Raw genomic sequence first — 18393 nt, 5'->3', positions numbered from 1 at the left:
GTGAAGCCGGTTTTTATGTTGCATACGACGACGGATATTGCTGCCAACCAACGCCGTTCATTCCTACGGACGGTTATAACTTTGCTTGGAATAGTTGCCTCCGCTGCATCAATTATACAATTTGTTATGTTCTCCGTAATCCGATCGATATCATCGTTGAGGAAATACGTGTCCATGCGATAGCAGATAATTTTCTGCGATATTTGGCGTAATCGCCTAGATTGTACAACCAAACTTTACGTTTAGTTGTTTTGACAACATATTTAGCGCAGTTAAGAAAATCGACGACATATCAATGGTATCGTATTTGATCTAATAATGGTGGACCAACGGCCAAATAGGGAACAAAATTTATGTCATTAGTTAAAATCAAGTCTATGATCGATGATGAGATCTCGGTGAAGTTGGTGAGCTCATCAATTAACTGATGGAAATCAAAGCGCGAAATGATATGTTTCAACTTGGAAGCATGTGGATTTTGTTGATTGTCATTAAAATCGCCATTTGCTATCACGTAATCGATACTGGCATCGTCACAGGCTGCCTCGATTGAGTCAACGACAATTTTCCAAATTTCAGCATCCACATTCGGGGGGACGTAAAAGGTACCAAATAAGATTTTCTTTCCGTTTAGTTTGAGCTGGACCCAAACTGCCTCTGATACGTCGGACTCGAGATCTAAACGTCTGATGGCATGAATGAAAAGTGGTGGCAGTGCTTTAGTATATGTGCTAAAGCACTGCCACCACTTTTGTGGGGACCTCTTTCTCTACGGAAAGGATTATGAAAATTCATAAGTTTGATAGAATCATCGAAATGGTGTCTATGTAACCACGTCTCAGTAAAAATAAAATATCGAAGTTTGCGTATTCGACGTTTATGAGATCTAGTCCGGAATTAGACTCTGTACGTTAAGATGAAGAAAAGATACTTGAGACGTCAACGTGTCAAAGAGACTAGACGCATCCGATACAAATGAAATGTCATCATCTGAGATTGGACCCGGATTTAAGTCAATGCCCGATATAATAAGCAAAATTTGTACAACAAATGTAACAAAAGCAATGCCCCTAACACAGTCAGACAAAATGCTATTTTGAGCTCTATACCGATATATATCATTTGACAAACCTTTTTTTGTGCATTTGTATGGTGTACAAGATCAGAAAACAACACAAACAATAAAGTGACAACATTATACTGCTTTTTGTTGGTTAGTAGAAAAAATAGTATATAAATACACATCAATTCTACAAAGTTAAGCGTATTTTTACCATGAACAGTATGCTTTCTCATTCTATACTCATCTATCCCTACACCCATCATGTCACTCCTGAGTGGTACAGGAGCGATAGAGAGTGACCTATGCATACACGTAAAATTGTTCTATAAAAATGATTCCTGAATAACATACATGTTTGCGTAACCCTTGATCTGATTAATGACCTCATGTTATAAGAGCAAGGTAAGCAGTTTACACAGTGAACAGATATAAAACAAAGAGAAAAAATATGCACTTCAATAATAGTATAAAATAGAATGTACACAAAGTTAATAAATTATGGAAGGTTATCAATGCAAAAATATAAATGAAAAAAATAAACATTTCAAAGAGTAATCAAGGGAACCAAGGAGGTTATAGCGGTAATCAAAAGAACGTAATCCAGGGACAAAGACCAGACATGGAAAACAGACATACACTAAAAAGAACACAAAGCAACTAAAATCATACATACAAAGTAACAAAAGAAAATGAGCAACTCGGACTCCACTAAAAACTGGGAGCATGGACCAGGTGCACCGGTAGGGTAAGCGTCCTCTGCTTTTCTAGAAACACCCGCCGAGTTGCTCATAACAAAAGTCAGTCCGGGGTAGACAAGCGAGGAAAGGCAAACCATGACCCGTTGAATAAATCAGTTTTCATGGTGCTGATGGATACATCATAACGATCCACGAGTTCATGATGACGACCATAAAACTTCTGTAGTGATGACTTCAATCTTGTAGCAACATAACCCTGTTCCAGAAGCCTATTTGTTAGAGTTCTAGCGCGATACAAAAAGTCTGCGTAGTTTCGGCAAGCTCTGGCATAACGTATAAGTTGTGATATGAACACTCCATACACAGGAGCCGAAGGGATGTTGCCACATATGAAAGGAAAGTTGACAATTCTGAATGAAAAGTCATCACGTTTGTCGTAAAGTTTGGTCAATAGTTTTCCTTTACCATCGATTTCTAAGTGTAGGTCAAGATATGAGGCTGACTTCACAGTGTCTGTAGTATCCTTTATCTCAAGTTCTTTTGGGTAGATGCGATGTATCAAATCCCCGAAATTGGGATTGTTTAAAGATAATACGTCATCTATATAGCGGAAACTGAGATTGAAGGATCTAGCCAAACGATATTCTTTCTTTCTGATCAAATCAGCTATAAAGTCAGCCTCATAAGAGTGAAGGAATAGGTCAGCAAGTAAAGGAGCACAATTTGTTCCCATTGGAATGGCGACCGTTTGTTGAAAAACACGTCCACCACACTGGACAAATATGTTATCGATTAAAAATTCCAGCATTTTGTTAACATCTTCCTCTGTATATTTGGAAGATGATTTGGAATTATTTCTTACAAAGTATGGGGAATCTCTACCAAGAACTATCACTGGAATGAGTAAAAAAAATCTAAATATAAGGGGAAGAGATTTTACAAATCCAATGATGATTTCATTTATTTATCTAATTTCTATTATCAAAAATCGTGTGGAAATTTTAGTTAGATTAAAGTAAAACTTTTACTCAAAGTGTATTTTATATGAATGTTTGCTTCCAGACAGGCATCTTCCAAAGTCAGGGTTTTGAGTCCACCCGCGCTCCTTCAAACCCCTGACATTACTCATTCATATTTAACGGATATCGTCCAGCGAAATCTAGTGAGTTACTTAAATATACCCGAATCCAAAATCCAATCAAATCACTCGTAATAGAAACTCTTCGATATAACTTACAAAGTGGCTACACATAACGTCATTTTTTTTCAGTAAAGACTCTAAACAGAATCTACAGTTATCATTTTTGCTCATATTGCATCATTTGTGACATCATACAACTTTCAGTTACTATATCGGATCGTCCATTACCTCGTATTATTGTTTACCTTTCAACAGACATTTTATGTTAAATCGATTTTTGTTGGTGCTTCTCACCAGGAGAAGCAACCAATCGGAATTGGTTGGACGATACCCGCTAAATGTGAATGAGTGATGTCAGGGGTTTTAGGGAGCGAGGATGGCCTCAAAACCCTGACTTGGGAGGATGCCAAACAGGATGTTAATCACTTTGCATCAAAGAAAAATGACTTGTTATGATACCTATTAACTAACTTCATTTCATCTCATATTGCAAAAAAGTATATAACGCGCTTCATATCATTCAAGGTCCAATAACAAACTACTATTATATTTAGCATACAATGGTCAGATTTTAAATGACAGCTGGTAGAATATTTTTATATGTCGTTTCACGGTTGAGTAAACAACATTACTATTATAACACATGTTGTGGTTACTCAGTGTGCACGTTGTTCAGGCTAGTCGAGGCAGCAGCAGCATAGCTCATGCCATCCATTGGCTCTCGTTGAGCATAGATCACTGGGTCTGGAAAGATTTGAGGACAGGCACATGGGCATGTTTTCTTAATAAATGCTTTCAAGGATGTCTCATTGTTAGCTACTGAATTTTATCATTATGTTCCTTTAGAAACACCTTACCGTCAACCGTCCATGATTGCTTAACAAAGCCTTTGTTTTTAAGCTGACGTGCTTTGTAAGCCACACTACTACGAAGTGTGGTTAAATCTTCGTTTATTAAAACATCTGTAAAGTCAGTGTTATCTTCCAGATCCTTGCTGGCTTTAAGAATACGTTTTTTGGTCATCAGGTCTTTGACTCTTACGATGATCTGTCTCGGAGATAAGGCCGACCAAACCGATCTTTACGAACCGGATTACCGACTCTCTGAGATCTGACTGTATCACCATCCTGGAAAACATTGTCTATGCTTTTGACGATATCGGTAACAATAGCTGTTGTATTTTCGGTTAGTTTTTCTTTGATTCCACTAAACCTCATTAATTCACGCCTTCCGTATTGTTCCAGTGAATCTAAATTGTCGCGAAGTTTGTTGTTCTCGTGTCTGAGATTATCAAGTTATCAAGAACTCTTGGAATGCGTCTTTTACAGCGGAATCAATCTCCTGTTTTATTTTGTCTTTTATTGTACCGCGAAGTTCCTCGTGAATTACAGCCTTAAGCTGCATCACAATGTTCGTGATATCACAAGGTTGTAGAGCAAAGGTTATAGGTGGAGGAGATGAGTATTGTTGATATTGCGTACTAGTATGAGGATATGGTTCAGTTCGAGTAGTTTCTGGAGAAGACATGTTGCAGGATTTCTTTGTTTGAAATTCTGTTTCAGGTGGAGTAGGGTAACTGTGCCGTCGTGGTCTTGTACCCGGGGTAGATAAGTATATGGTAGGATTCATTTGAATGACACATGAGATGAGTGTTTGTATTGGACAAATTTTATTGTTCAATATATTGACTCGCTATATAATTGCGTGACGTAGGATTGTCAATATAGTCCGTGATTAAATGTACTCACATACTCGATTATACGGTAAATAGTAAATACAAATGTAATAAATTTTCCACATTTTCACACGAATCTTGGTATAAAGTCAATCTATGGTACACACAAACAGTCTTTTGCAAATCTCTTTTCGAAAAAGAGATTTAATCACATATTTTTAACATTTTGTTGGAACAAATTTTCCAATACATTTGTTTCCTGGGCATGCGCATTTTTACTGAACTTCTTAATGCGCCATAATTACCTAAGAGACGGGCATTTTGGACTAGCTAGGTTAATATATTAAGAAGATAATTCCCAAACGGTATAACTAAAAACATTCACCGTCACCAAGATCTTTTGAGAAATATTTTGTTTTATTCAGGATTTTATAATGTCAACAAATTAATTTTCCGTAGTTTTTACATGTATAGTATTATGTTCACCATGATGTAATGGCAGACAACAAAAGTCTAAGCAAACTCAAAATCAGAGGCAAATATCATTGTATAGAAAAACATTTTACCAATGAGTCGGACGAAATAGTGTTTATGTAAACAGCTAACACTTAGCAACAAACAATTGGTCTTACACAATACAAGCCATTCCATCTAATGTGGACACAGTCTAGAGTAATACGAAAATTATTGCATTTGGTAACACCGAAAATTTGATGTTCAATGAGACGGGACTTGCAAAAGGAAACAATGCGTAAATAATCGGAAGGTACGAAGATCGTTTAAACACTAAAGTACTTTAAAATATAACAAATATATGTAGACCAGGCGCGTAGCTGCCGTTAGGCAAAAAAGCTTTTGACTGCACTTAATTTTGCCAATTATTATTTTTTTTAGATAAAATATAACCAGGAGAGGCATAAATGATGCTCTAAAACGCTATCTCCGCGGAGCTTCGTCCCGGACCCTCTGCCGTAATTTAGCCTACACTTCAATTTGGCCTCAGCTACGCGCCTATAGACACACACACCCGCACACACTTGAAAAGCCCGAGAGATTTAGGAAATCGAATTAGAAGAAGAAAAGAGAAAGAAAGCGCATGTAGTGAACAAATACCAACTCCTTTGCCAAGCTCTTAAAGATGAAATATTAGCCACATACTGAACAAGCAGGATAAGAAATGTTGATAATTTAATTTCAGAAGTTTCACGCTTTCTGATTGCATGAATAAAAAATGTGTCCATCTTCTCATAGACCAAACTTTGTAATGTGACTGTGACGTCATCAACCCTTTTTGCTGATTTATTCCTAAAATTTTGATACTAAACTTAATTTAACGGTATGGCTGTTATATTTTTTCGGTTTATTTGAAATAACCTCAATGCCCGTGGTGCACACTTGAAAATAACCTGCTAAGCAGTTAATTTAGTGTGCACCACGTGAGGTTATTTCTTCATAGACCGAAAAAAATGACGGTCAGTCCTTGAACAAGTATACAGTTCTGTTACAAGTGTATTTTTATAAACATTTCTTTTAACAGTTCTGGCTCAAATAAAAGTCTGTCGAAATAAGTACTTAAACCCAAAACAATCAAATGGCTCAGACCTGTAAGTCATTAGTTAGGAAAAAAATAGATAGAAAAAGGGTCACACAGGTCTGCACACGCCGTAACTGACTGATTCATAGCATGTTAAAGAACTGACTTTTACCTGGTGATATGCGGAAGTGAAACATCATTATATGGACGAATCTTATTATAAAATAGCCAATAGGTTCTTATTAATGAAATCAAACAAATCTGACACATGGTATACTGGCGCAGCAAAAAATGGAGGCATTCTTTTCGCACGAAGGGGAGCAAGTAGAAACTAGGTAGAATTCTAAAGAAAAAAAAGATGACACTGTATAAAGGTTTGGACATTAGGCAATATTCAAAAGAAAGAAAATCTTTATAATAAATGGCAATATTCTGGTTCCATAATTTTCATTTTTTAATTATATTTTTGGCGGATAAATGAATGGAAAGTAGTCTCTAAATTAAGGATTATTTTCTGATAATCTAATTAGACTTCAGACATTATTCAAAGAAAAAAACTAATGAATTCGTAAAGGTCTTCTGAACCTAAATAAGTATTGTTGGGTCCTACATCCAGTGGGTGAATGCAACAATTTATAGGTCTAATTTTAATTTGAATGATCCCCACCCGGTGTTTCACTATTAATATCTGTATAAAATTAATATATGTAATAATGTTTATTTCACAATGGCGATGTTTGCTCAATTTTACTTTGTGCTTAAGTTTTTAAATTAATAAATCGGAATATTGATTTTTGAAATCTTAATGAGTGTTACATGTAAGGAGCAATTTTGTTATCAAAGATAACATATATGGGTGTTGTGTGATCATGGTGGTGTTTTAGATTTATGAGGAAAGCTAACGAAGATTAGAATTAAAATTTCCCGTCAATATTTTTGGAGTGACGCTTTAATTTATAGTATAACTGTACTTAATATTTCAACTGTACATAAACCGTTAAATGAGGAGTAATACCAATGAATATTGAATATTGATTTTAAAACTGCATGTAGTGAATTTGAAAAAAATTTTTTTGCAGATTTCATTACCGTGCTTCTAAAAACTCATTTCTAACGTTACGCAGGACGAGATAAAGTCGATGTCTTTCCATTGCAACGAGATTTTAGAGCTCTTGTGCACATACTTTTATACATATTATACAGATTTAAACACCGTAGTTCACTCGTCTTAACTCGGTCGATCCCTTTTGATGTAGGTTACCGGAATCATCCGAGGGTGGCCGAATGCACCACCTCTATGACCCGGGATGCTTTGTAATTATCATTACTTATATGCTTAGATTTTCAACGACACCGACGGATGTTGGACGGGGTCGGAAGTGCGATGACTCTTCTTTTTATCAATATAGATCGAATATCCGAATTGATGTAGCAGTCGCCAGAACCTTTAGATTTGTAGAGACTGTTATACCTGAAATTATTTTACATTACCGAAGAAAAATAGTCACACTAGCACAGTTTACCCCCAGTAAGGTTCAAATGCAGATAGTTAGGTCCACGTTATAGATATTTCCAATATAGCGTATTTAATTCTATGCTATTTACGTCAATAAACAAATCCAATCAACAATTTTACTGCGAAATAAATATGCAGATTAATTTGGTTTGTATTAATAACGATCCAATTAAAAATAGTTGACCTCTTACCTCTTACCAGTACCTATTTATTTCTATGCATTTACTCGAATAAACCAATCGTTCATTATATTATATTCAATATGTCGATATATTTAATTTGCATACAAATGCAGTATTCTTAGACGCATAATATACCATTTGATGCTTAGGTGGCAATGATAACCCTTCGAGATTATAAATAGTCATCGTTCATAGAAATGAAAAAGAGCAATACTGAGAGCTTTCTTCAGATATTTCATGCAGGGCCAAGTGGATCCATGTATTTACAAAAATGGGGCAGTGGTAACGATCAAGAAACTTAAGTAAAGAAAGATGTTCCAGGCAGTGACTACTCTCCCTGTTCCAGGCTAATATTTGCCGCTCACTTTTCCCTAAACTTTTAACAGAAGGGTAGCATAACCCCCGAAACCATCATGATCTATCATCCACTGTGTCGTGTATTTTTATTAGGGTTACCACCTCGTGACATTGGAAGCCCGGAGAGGACAAATAAAAATGAAACTTTGCTTATAGACGATGGCATAAGAATTTCGATAATGTGTTTCTGATTAATGGTGTCAGTCTGTGGTCTGGTGATATTGCAATGTAATGATAATTCTATTTGGCTGTTTGGTCATGTGTTATAATGATAGAGCTATAGGTGCTTCAGGGCCTTAAAAGTGCACGGCATAAATTATTGAAATTTAGTTTTAGCACTTTGGCGTTTATCTTAATGTACATGTCTCTGGAACTAGGTACCCAGAAACTAAGCGCTTTTACCTGACACACGGGTGTCTATGGTATTACTTGTAGGACTTGAACTGTATAGCTTATCAACTGAGAAATGTAGCTAGTTGAGAGGGACACATATACATAAGGGCATGCTTTATTTCAATGATTATAGCTAAAGTTTGAATGATTTGAAAGACGGTTTTGACCTGGAGATCTTTAAATTGAATTTCGATTTAAAAAATATGGAACTGGGAATGGCCAACTAGTAGTTTGTAGTTCATTTATGTAGTATGTTGGATGTTTTGTGTTAATTTATCTAGGTGTTCCATATAAACCAACATCGAATCTGAATATTTCCAAAACTGGCGCAAGGCACGCTACGATGCATCGCAAATTTTGTTGTGTATTTATTAAATGTCCTGCGTAATTAGAATGGTGAATATGAAAATAAATCAAAGAGTTCAGTATGAACCATTTACAACAATAATCTTGTGTTTAAAAAACGTTTGAAATCTATCCCCATACTTTCCTTTTACCTCTGTTTTTATCCGATATTTTTGCAATTTGATGAGTATTTGAGGCGTAAAAATTCAAACGATAGATATAAATTGATTCAGTACATGAGTACTTTGATTTAGTAAAGTTGGCTTTGAAGTTATTTCCAATTAAATGGATAGTATAATTTCCTTTATTTTTATTTTTTCAAAAACATTGTCTACTATACATGACAAATATGTTGTCGTACCAGCAGACAAAGCCCAAAACAACATTGTTTTTGTCTGCAAAATGTTTTACATCCAATGTTTATTATCAGAGGTAGACGTAGAAAATAATTGCAGTGATAAGACCTATACTGCTACCACACTCTCCAAAGAAGAGATTGTGGAAAACTATAAATCTGTGCTATCCTCTTTTGGTCTCTCTACCTCGATGATTGTGATTTACCATCTATGTACTGGATTCCTAACCTCCACAAGAATCCATACAAACAACGTTTCGTAGCTGGTTCTGCAAAATGTACCACCAAACCTCTTTCAAAACTTTTAACTTCTATACTCACAACTGTCAAAGAGGGTCTGCAGTCCTACCACAACACTTGTTACTCCCGTAGTGGTATTAATTCAATGTGGATCCTGAAAAATTCGAAAGATCTTTTGGAAACAATCAGTTCAAGACTATTATCTGAATATAATAGTATTAAAACCAATGATTTTCAACACTGTATACTTCTATTCCCCATACTCAGTTAAAATCCCGACTTAAAAACATTATACACCGTTGTTTTTCCAAAAACGATGGTACACTTAGATACAAATATATAGTTCTTGGTAGAGATTCCCCATACTTTGTAAGAAATAATTCCAAATTATCTTTCAAATATACAGAGGAAGATGTTTACAAAATGCTGGAATTTTTAATCGATAACATATTTGTCCAGTGTGGTGGACGTATTTTTCAACAAACGGTCGCCATTCCAATGGGAACAAATTGTGCTCCTTTACTTGCTGACCTATTCCTTCACTCTTATGAGGTTGACTTTATAGCTGATCTGATCAGAAAGAAAGAATATCGTTTGGCTAGATCCTTCAATCTCAGTTTCCGCTGTATAGATGACGTATTATCTTTAAACAATCCTAATTTCGGGGATTTGATACATCGCATCTACCCAAAAGAACTTGAGATAAAGGATACTACAGACACTGTGAAGTCAGTCTCATATCTTAACCTACATTGAGAAATCGATGGTAAAGGAAAACTATTGACCAAACTACGACAAACGTGATGACTTTTCATTCAGAATTGTCAACTTTCCTTTCATATGTGGCAACATCCCTTCAGCACCTGCGTATGGAGTGTTCATATCACAACTTATACGTTATGCCAGAGCTTGCCGAAACTACGCAGACTTTTTGTATCGCACTAGAACAAATAAGCTGCTGGAACAGGGTTATGTTGCTACAAGATTGAAGTCATCACTACATAAGTTTTATGGTCGTCATCATGAACTCGTGGATCGTTATGATGTATCCATCTGCACCGTGAAAACTGATTTATTCAACGAGTCATAGTTTTCATTTCCTCGTTTATCTACCCCGGGCTTGACTTTTTATGAGCAACTCGGCGGGTATTTCTAGAAAAGCAAAGGACGCTTACCCTACCGGTGCACCTGGTCCATGCTCCCAGCTTTTAGTGGAGTCCGGGTTGCTCATTTTCTTTTGTTACTTTGTATGTATGATTTTAGTTACTTTGTTCTTTGTTGTGTATGTCTGTTTTCCATGTCTGGTCTTTGTCCCTGGATTACATTCTTTGATTACCGCTATAACCTTGGTTCCCTTGATTACTCTTTCGAGCAATAAGTTAACTCTTTAATCATTACAATAACATTTATTTTATTATGAGAATATAAATTGCTGTTATAAATTTGCGTTTAATTTTGGTCATAGTCTGTTGATTAGCTATTACCATAAGATCCGCAAAGTCTATGGAATGTTGTGTTGTGTAAATTTAAGCTTTTAACAGGCAAGTTTATCAGGTAAAGTTCTTAATTACAATGATGATTTAAAAGTACGTGTATGATTAAATCTTCATACTATTTAATTTTTGGAACTAATTTGTATACCTCAAGGAGAAATAGGGGAGGGGAAGGGAACAACCTTGTGTGTCGACTCTGCGGTTTTCCTAGTCAGTTGTGGTTACCCTATTCCAACAAAGAAGTGTTCGAATTTTTGCTTTATAACCTCGAATAGAACAGACAATAGTGTAATTGTTGTCATAACAAATAATAAATGTGTGGTTTGTTTTCACCTAATTTGTCCCCAATGTTAATGTATTAAGTAACTTGTTTACTACATTGTTATCCGGTTTGTGACAAACAAGATTTATTTCAAGGTGGTTCTGGTACGTACACGTAATATATCACGTGATTAAAGTCCATTTGTTTTCTAGATACAAATAACATTTATTTTTATTTGGAATATTTTGTTCAATTTTAGCGGTGTAGGTGGCGATGTCCCTGTACGTTCATTAATAATATGTCATTCTCTTTTAAATAATTTGCGGTTTCTTCAGGAAGCTTTAAACTATTTTATTTTAAGAATTTTCCTGTATATTTGGGCACGTTCGTTTTATAAGAAGAAAATGTTTACATGTACTAAAAGTACTTTTGTTTTTTTGTTTGTTGTTTGTTGGGGTTTAACGTCCGAGCAGCAATATTTCAGCTATATTCAGACGATGAACATGAAAATGATGATAAAATGAACATGAAATGATGATGAGATGAAAAGGGATGGGACACAAGGACAATAGGGTCGACAAATTTTGATTGCCACTGGAAATAGGGAGAGGTGGGTAGGGTCGGGCAATTTAGCCTCCTGTGGCGGAGCCCTACGGTTCCTACTCCGAGAGAATACCACAATAGGGTTCTTTAACGTGCGAGGAACGTGACATCTTTCCCAACACGGTGCACCACTATGGTTTGCGGTCAGGTTTTCCGTATTATAGCCTGACAATCCCAGCATGTAACACGCCAGGGGTACCCCATTCCACCACCTGGGGCACACATCCCTGTTGCTCTGTGGGCAGAGCGCCCTAGCCCCCGGCTAGGGTTCTGAGCACTATTTAGTCGCCTTTTACGACAAGCTTAGCGCTGCTGCAGGCCTATTCTTTTAACACCCGGACCTGCACGGGGCAGACTACTTTTGTACTTGGTAATCCAAACTTTTTAAAGTACTCTTTACCACATGTAAACATTTCACGTGATACTGAATTTCACCATAATAAAGTTGATTGCATTTTTTAAATTGAATGTCTTTTTAATAAACTCTTTTGATTAAAGATGTTTTCTGTCTTCATTCTCAACAAACTTTCTCAAAAACAAATACACGGTTAAAAAAAAATTCATAGTTACGACAAATCTACAGAGAAACTAGAATAATGAACATAGATATACCAGTCTTTCTTCGGAAGGATATACCGCTGTAAGTCCATTCGTATGATAATATGCACATATATATTTTGTTTTACTACATCAGAAAATATTAGTAGATAATTGATTTTAGCATAAAATAATCAATAACAAAATTATAAAAAAAGTCATGAACAAGAAGTTCAATCAAATTCTATGGATAGCAACTATGGACAGATCAAATCATACCAAAACCTAGCAAAACACAAAAGAATTACAACCGTTTATGAAATTAAAACTTGTTTATATATTTTATACTTATTTTCCCAGATATATATATATATATATACTTAGCCTATCGTATTGGACAATTATAAGTGGGATGTGCCAAAAACAAAGACACTATTGTATAGACTTTCCCATAAACTTGTTGTGGCAGATAATTGTACATTAGCGTCTGTCATGTTTGTGGTATCTCTGTGTTTCCTTCTAGCAGCCGTTTTCAATCAATCGGAAGGAGATATACGGTGTCCGAATGGTGAGGATATAGCAGTTTCAATGTTCAGTGATTGTCAACGGGAAATTTTAAATATTGTGGAATTGATGTGCAGTTTATTTGCGCCTGATTCCAATTCAAATACTACTGGTATGTGCTCATATAGCAGTCTACTACATATTTCCACGTTAAAAGACGGTCCATGTATAAACCAGGCTGTTCCCATGATATGGATGGCACATCGAAAATTTTATCCCACTGAATTATTTTCTTTAAATGTAATGTTTATACCATAAATGTATGTCAACTAGTTCAAAGATTGTATTTAATGGACAATGGATTGCTCAGAAAATGATTTTAAAGTTAATTTTGATCAAAATGAAAGATTTATCTCCCTTTTTCAATGAAATTCAATGCTTTCTTTGTAATTTATTTCTTTCTAACCGTTGCAATTACTCAAAACTAACATTCAACTTTGAGGAAGGGTGCATTTGCGATATGAAATCGATAAATTTTTTTTCGGAAAATAAACTTTTTTCATGTGCCACTCACTGCCTTTTTTTTCGTGGACGCCCTCTTAAACAAATGTTTATAATCATTGGACTTTATTCAATGTTTCCTTGTATTGATTGTCTAATATATATTTCTATTTCCAATCCTGGCTATATTGTGAGTTTTACAGAAATATTATTTTCATGGTGCACTGTACTTTATGTCGACTGTTTTTCCCTAGGTTTTATTTCCTCAACAAACGAAAGAGCATCAATCACTGAAGAACTTGTGTGCAACTGTTGCATGGATGACTGTTCTGTCACAGAGCTAACTAAATACTGTAGACTTCTAAATCATAAATCGTAGTTGTATATTATTTGTATTTTATTATCATTTTTATTAAGAAGAAATTGGTGATAGAATTTATTTGTTTATTTTATCTATGGGCTCTTCAAAAACGCATAATAAATTTTAAGTATTGATTTCTTTACGATAGAAATAGTGTGCTAATTTTGGAACATCTCGGGTAACTTCCGAAAAAAAGGATTAATTAGAAATTGTTACTTATGGGACATAGGCATAAAAATATACAGGGGCAATAAAAGAGAAGAACTAGAAATGTTATGATAATATTTAGATGTATCTTAATGTTTATTGAACTTTAAATTATTCAAAATAGTGAACTTGTTTGTCTATTACTTGAGCTGTTGACATAATTTGATTTATAAATAGAACAATAAATAATTAGTGTTAAGTGTTTCTAAGTTTGTAAGTTGGACAAAATGTAAGTTCTGGTAAGATTTTTCGACTATACAATTATATGATCAACTTATCGCGAGTTTATATATAATCAAAAAAGATATAATTATTTTCAAAAATGAATTTTATTATTTGTATAATCACATTTGGTCTTAAATATATAATAATTTTTGCACTTTGCAGAAAGAATATATCTAAATATTTATATAAAAAATAATTACATGTGTTTTCAGTTGCTAAAGAGCTCAACTGACAAGACAAAAGGACATGGAACAAAAATTACAAAACAAAAAAAAAAAAAAAAAAAAAAAAACACACACACACAAAGCATTCCAAAAAAAGGCATTCCAAAAAAGCTTTCCAAAAAAAGGCTTTGCCGTGCCAATTTGCTCAATTTGCTGTCTTGGTAATTTCATAAAGGAACAACAAGTGCATTGTGATTTTGTTTCATTTTTTTACAATTTCACTATTTTGTTTACCATTGTTAAAAATGTAGAAAGGGGAAGGGGGGGGAGGGGTAGTCGTGTCAAAACAAAAAAAAAAGAAGTTTTTGGTTATGGGTATATAAAGTATTTGTGATCATTTGCAAGATATTCGACGATGCCTTTGAATACGTTGTTGTTATATTTTATTTCAAAGAAAGGGCTGTAAATGGACGTTGAGAGCTACAATCATATATATAATGTAATTTTCGATATACAGTACACGTGTTTCAAGAAGTAACTCTCATCAACATCATATATAGGATTTGTTTGTTTGTTGGGGTTTAACGCCCGAGCAGCAATATTTCAGATATATTCAGGCCATGAACATGAAGTGGATGATAAAATGAACATAAAATGATGATGAAATGAAAAATGGGACGGAACACAAGGACAATTAGGTCGAGAAATTTTGATTGCAACTGGAAATAGGGAGAGATGGTAGGGTCGGGCAATTTAGCCTCCTGTGGCGGAGCCCTATGATTCCTACTCCGGTAGAATACCACGGTAGGGTTTTTTAACGTGCGAGGAACGTGGCATCTTTCCCAACATGGTGCACCACTATGGTTTGCGTCAAGTTTTCCGTTTTATAGCCCGACAACCCCAGCATGAGACACGCTAGGGGTACCCCATTCTACCACCTGGGGCTAGGGTTCTGAACACTATTTAGTCGCCTTTTACGACAAGCTTAGCGCTGCTGCAGGCCTATTCTTTTGACACCCGGACCTGCACGGGGTTATATATAGGAAGATCACTAACTAGTCAATCATTTGTGAACCTGATGGATTTGACTTCGATAGCTTTTGTTTTTGAATATAATAATTAAATTTTTGGATTTATATATAGGAAGATCTAAATCCAAAAAATTAATTATTATATTAAAAAAAAGAAAAGCTATCGAAGTCAAATCCATCAGGTTCACAAATGATTGACTAGTTAGTAATAATAAAATGAATCGATAATAATGATAATTTTATTTTCTAATGTCTTAAAAGTAATGTTATTCTTCAATATCGCATGAATCTTAATTTCCAATTTGACGTTGTTCATAGCTTCTATAGAAATAAAAAAAAAACGTGTCCGATTAAAGTGATTGACAATGCTATTAATTTTCCCTCTTTCCCGTCCTTTCTTCCTTTTCTAGTATACTCTATTCCGAAAATATTATATATTGTCTTCTGTAATTAAGAGAATGTTCATGCAAAAAAATATTTTGATCGTATAAAAACTGTTAAATATCCCATAAATAGATACATATAAAGAATACAATTATTATTTTATAAGACTAACGCTTCGCTTTCGACTTGTGCGCACATTCCATTTGATAAAATGATTGATACATGATATTCAACAAATGACAGCTAATTTTGTCGAAACTATTATTCTTTCCCAACAATCCAACATAAAATGCAACTTCCTGGATTATGCTGGAAAGACGATACATAATGTCTGTAGCAATAAAAATTTGTAATTCTGTATTTATCAATTTAATTGCCTTTTATTAATCTCGTGTTTGTTTTTATCAAATCTCTGAAAATATTGTTATTATTGTTAACAGTTAGATAATTTGATTCAGGAATGTTTCTGATTTTTTATCATGTTATACGTAATAACCTGTGAAAATTTTGAAAATTCTTTAATAGATGAGTGTTCCACTCAGATTCATCTACGATCATCAATATTTCTCTATTTCACAGAGAAAAACTTATAATTTGCGAAAAACACCTTTACATCTTTAAGTTAGTCTTTCCTTTTGTCTGTGATAAATTTACGTCATATTTTAAAAGTTATTCGAAGCTGTGCGAACTCAATTTGTTATGGTGATAAATCAAACACAAACCAATAATATTTCTAATATATGTGAACCCAAAATGGGCCTAGACTAAACTAAAATGACAAAATATTAGAAATTCACAATTAATAAACAAAATCCCACGTTTCATTATATCCCTATCAGTGAGCATTATATACTTGGAAAAAATGGACAAATCGTTGAATAAAAGAATGATTTAGTTGCTAAGACTTGTATCGATGTTGATTTGTGTTAGTCAATATGGTTGTTGCATATTATCGTCATCATTGTGTCAGTACTGTTGTCATAGAATTTACACTGTCTATTAGATCCTGCATGATGCCTTTCCAATCTTCAAGGTACATTTATTCACCAGCTAATTTAAAAAATACTAATGTGGTTTTCTAATCATGTTTTCAACATCTTACATCTTGTAACCTCTTCTCGAATGTAAACAAATATTCCCTGCAGACGGCACAAAAAATGTAGCCTAACCGCAAATGCGTTCCATCGAATCAATAAAATACCTCAAATATGATACACATTCTTAATTCAACCTTGAGTAACATCGTTAAATATCAGTAAATAGTAGAAGCATATTAAGACAAATAAATGTAAACAGTTGGGGTGTTCCTCTGAAAGTTAACCGCAGATCAAAACACAAACAACCCATAGAATAGCAAACCCAACTTGTTTACTATTTTCGATTCTAACATTCATAAACATCTTTAAATTCACTAATCTGAAAAGTCATGCATCAAGAACAGAAAAAAATTAATTAAACAAAAAATTTTCCCTTTCACCTAGACGTAGTAATTAACTGCGTACTTCTTTAAAGATGAAGAGACCGAACTAAATAGTGTTTAATTGCGTACTCCTTTTTAAGATGAAGAAACCGATATATTGACAAAAAATTAATAGGAAACGTATGCTTTGGCAATGCTGTTATGGATATATTTTTTTTTATTCTGCTGCTTAGTTCAGTCCTTGTGGCATCGCTTTGCTCTTTTAAGAAAAAGTCGTATACTTATTTCATGATTGTGTATGACAGTTATCACATTAAAATAATCTATTGATGTACCTATTACTGTAAACGTTGTATATGGCTCAAATGTCCAAAATGCTGAACAAAATGTATTTTTTCTGAAAGTTTAGAAGTTTATTATCAAAAGTAAAAGGTTTACAAATGCCTGATACTCATATACTGCATCGCTTCACTAATTTTGTAATTCCATTAATCTATTTGTTTCATCAGACAGTTAACAAATCATGAAACGCATCACTTTATTTATATGCATCTTCTTGCAAGTTTACTCTGAAGGACACGGTGTAAGCTATTAAGCTTCTTTCTGAATCCTATCATTAGTTGTGTTTTGCTTGTGATTATATACTTGAATAAATATGTCTAAACTAAAATAATCCTGCATTCTGAGCCTTGTGATGCACTATAAATAGGTTCCTGAAAGAATATTTTTAGTGGCAAAATTGATTAGACCAACTGAAACATGCATTTTCTGATAAGAATACTCACAAATAGAAATATTGATTAAGTAAAAACACGTATAAAGAAAATAAGAAAACAGGTAAAAATGTGTCAAAAAAAAAAAAAAAAAAAAGAATATGTGAAAATTATTGGTACGGCATACCGTACCTGTCAAAATTATTGGTACGGTCGGGGCAGTACCAACCGTACCGGTTCCTACGCCCATGCAATTCAAGAAGAACACCAGTGTATATATAGATCTGCTTTATTATAGGATTAAGCACTGTTTTTCCTGAACTTATCGATATGTGAAATCGGACTACTCACAAAACAAAATAAAATTATGTAAGATTTGTGGGTGACTGGTCCGATTTTACACATCCATTAATTGCGGGAAAACATTATAATTCCAGTCCCAAACTATCTACAATATATTTAGGTTACAGACCACCAATGAGCATTTGG

The 18393-nt window shown here is 34.3% G+C and overlaps 1 long non-coding RNA gene across 1 annotated transcript; it reads left to right on the top strand.

Moving 5' to 3' along the window:
• The first annotated feature begins 11433 nt into the window (after positions 1-11433).
• On the top strand, positions 11434-14498 carry LOC148615043 (uncharacterized). Its single transcript, XR_015923825.1, has 2 exons — positions 11434-13070; positions 13654-14498. It is a non-coding gene; the product is annotated as an uncharacterized LOC148615043 (long non-coding RNA).
• The last annotated feature ends 3895 nt before the right edge of the window (positions 14499-18393 follow it).

This window comes from Perna viridis, chromosome 6, assembly GCF_037379345.1.
Source record: "Perna viridis isolate PV_CMFRI_1.1 ecotype Kerala chromosome 6, ASM3737934v1, whole genome shotgun sequence".
Taxonomy (NCBI): domain Eukaryota; kingdom Metazoa; phylum Mollusca; class Bivalvia; order Mytilida; family Mytilidae; genus Perna; species Perna viridis.
This window is presented reverse-complemented; position numbering and strand designations above follow the sequence as displayed.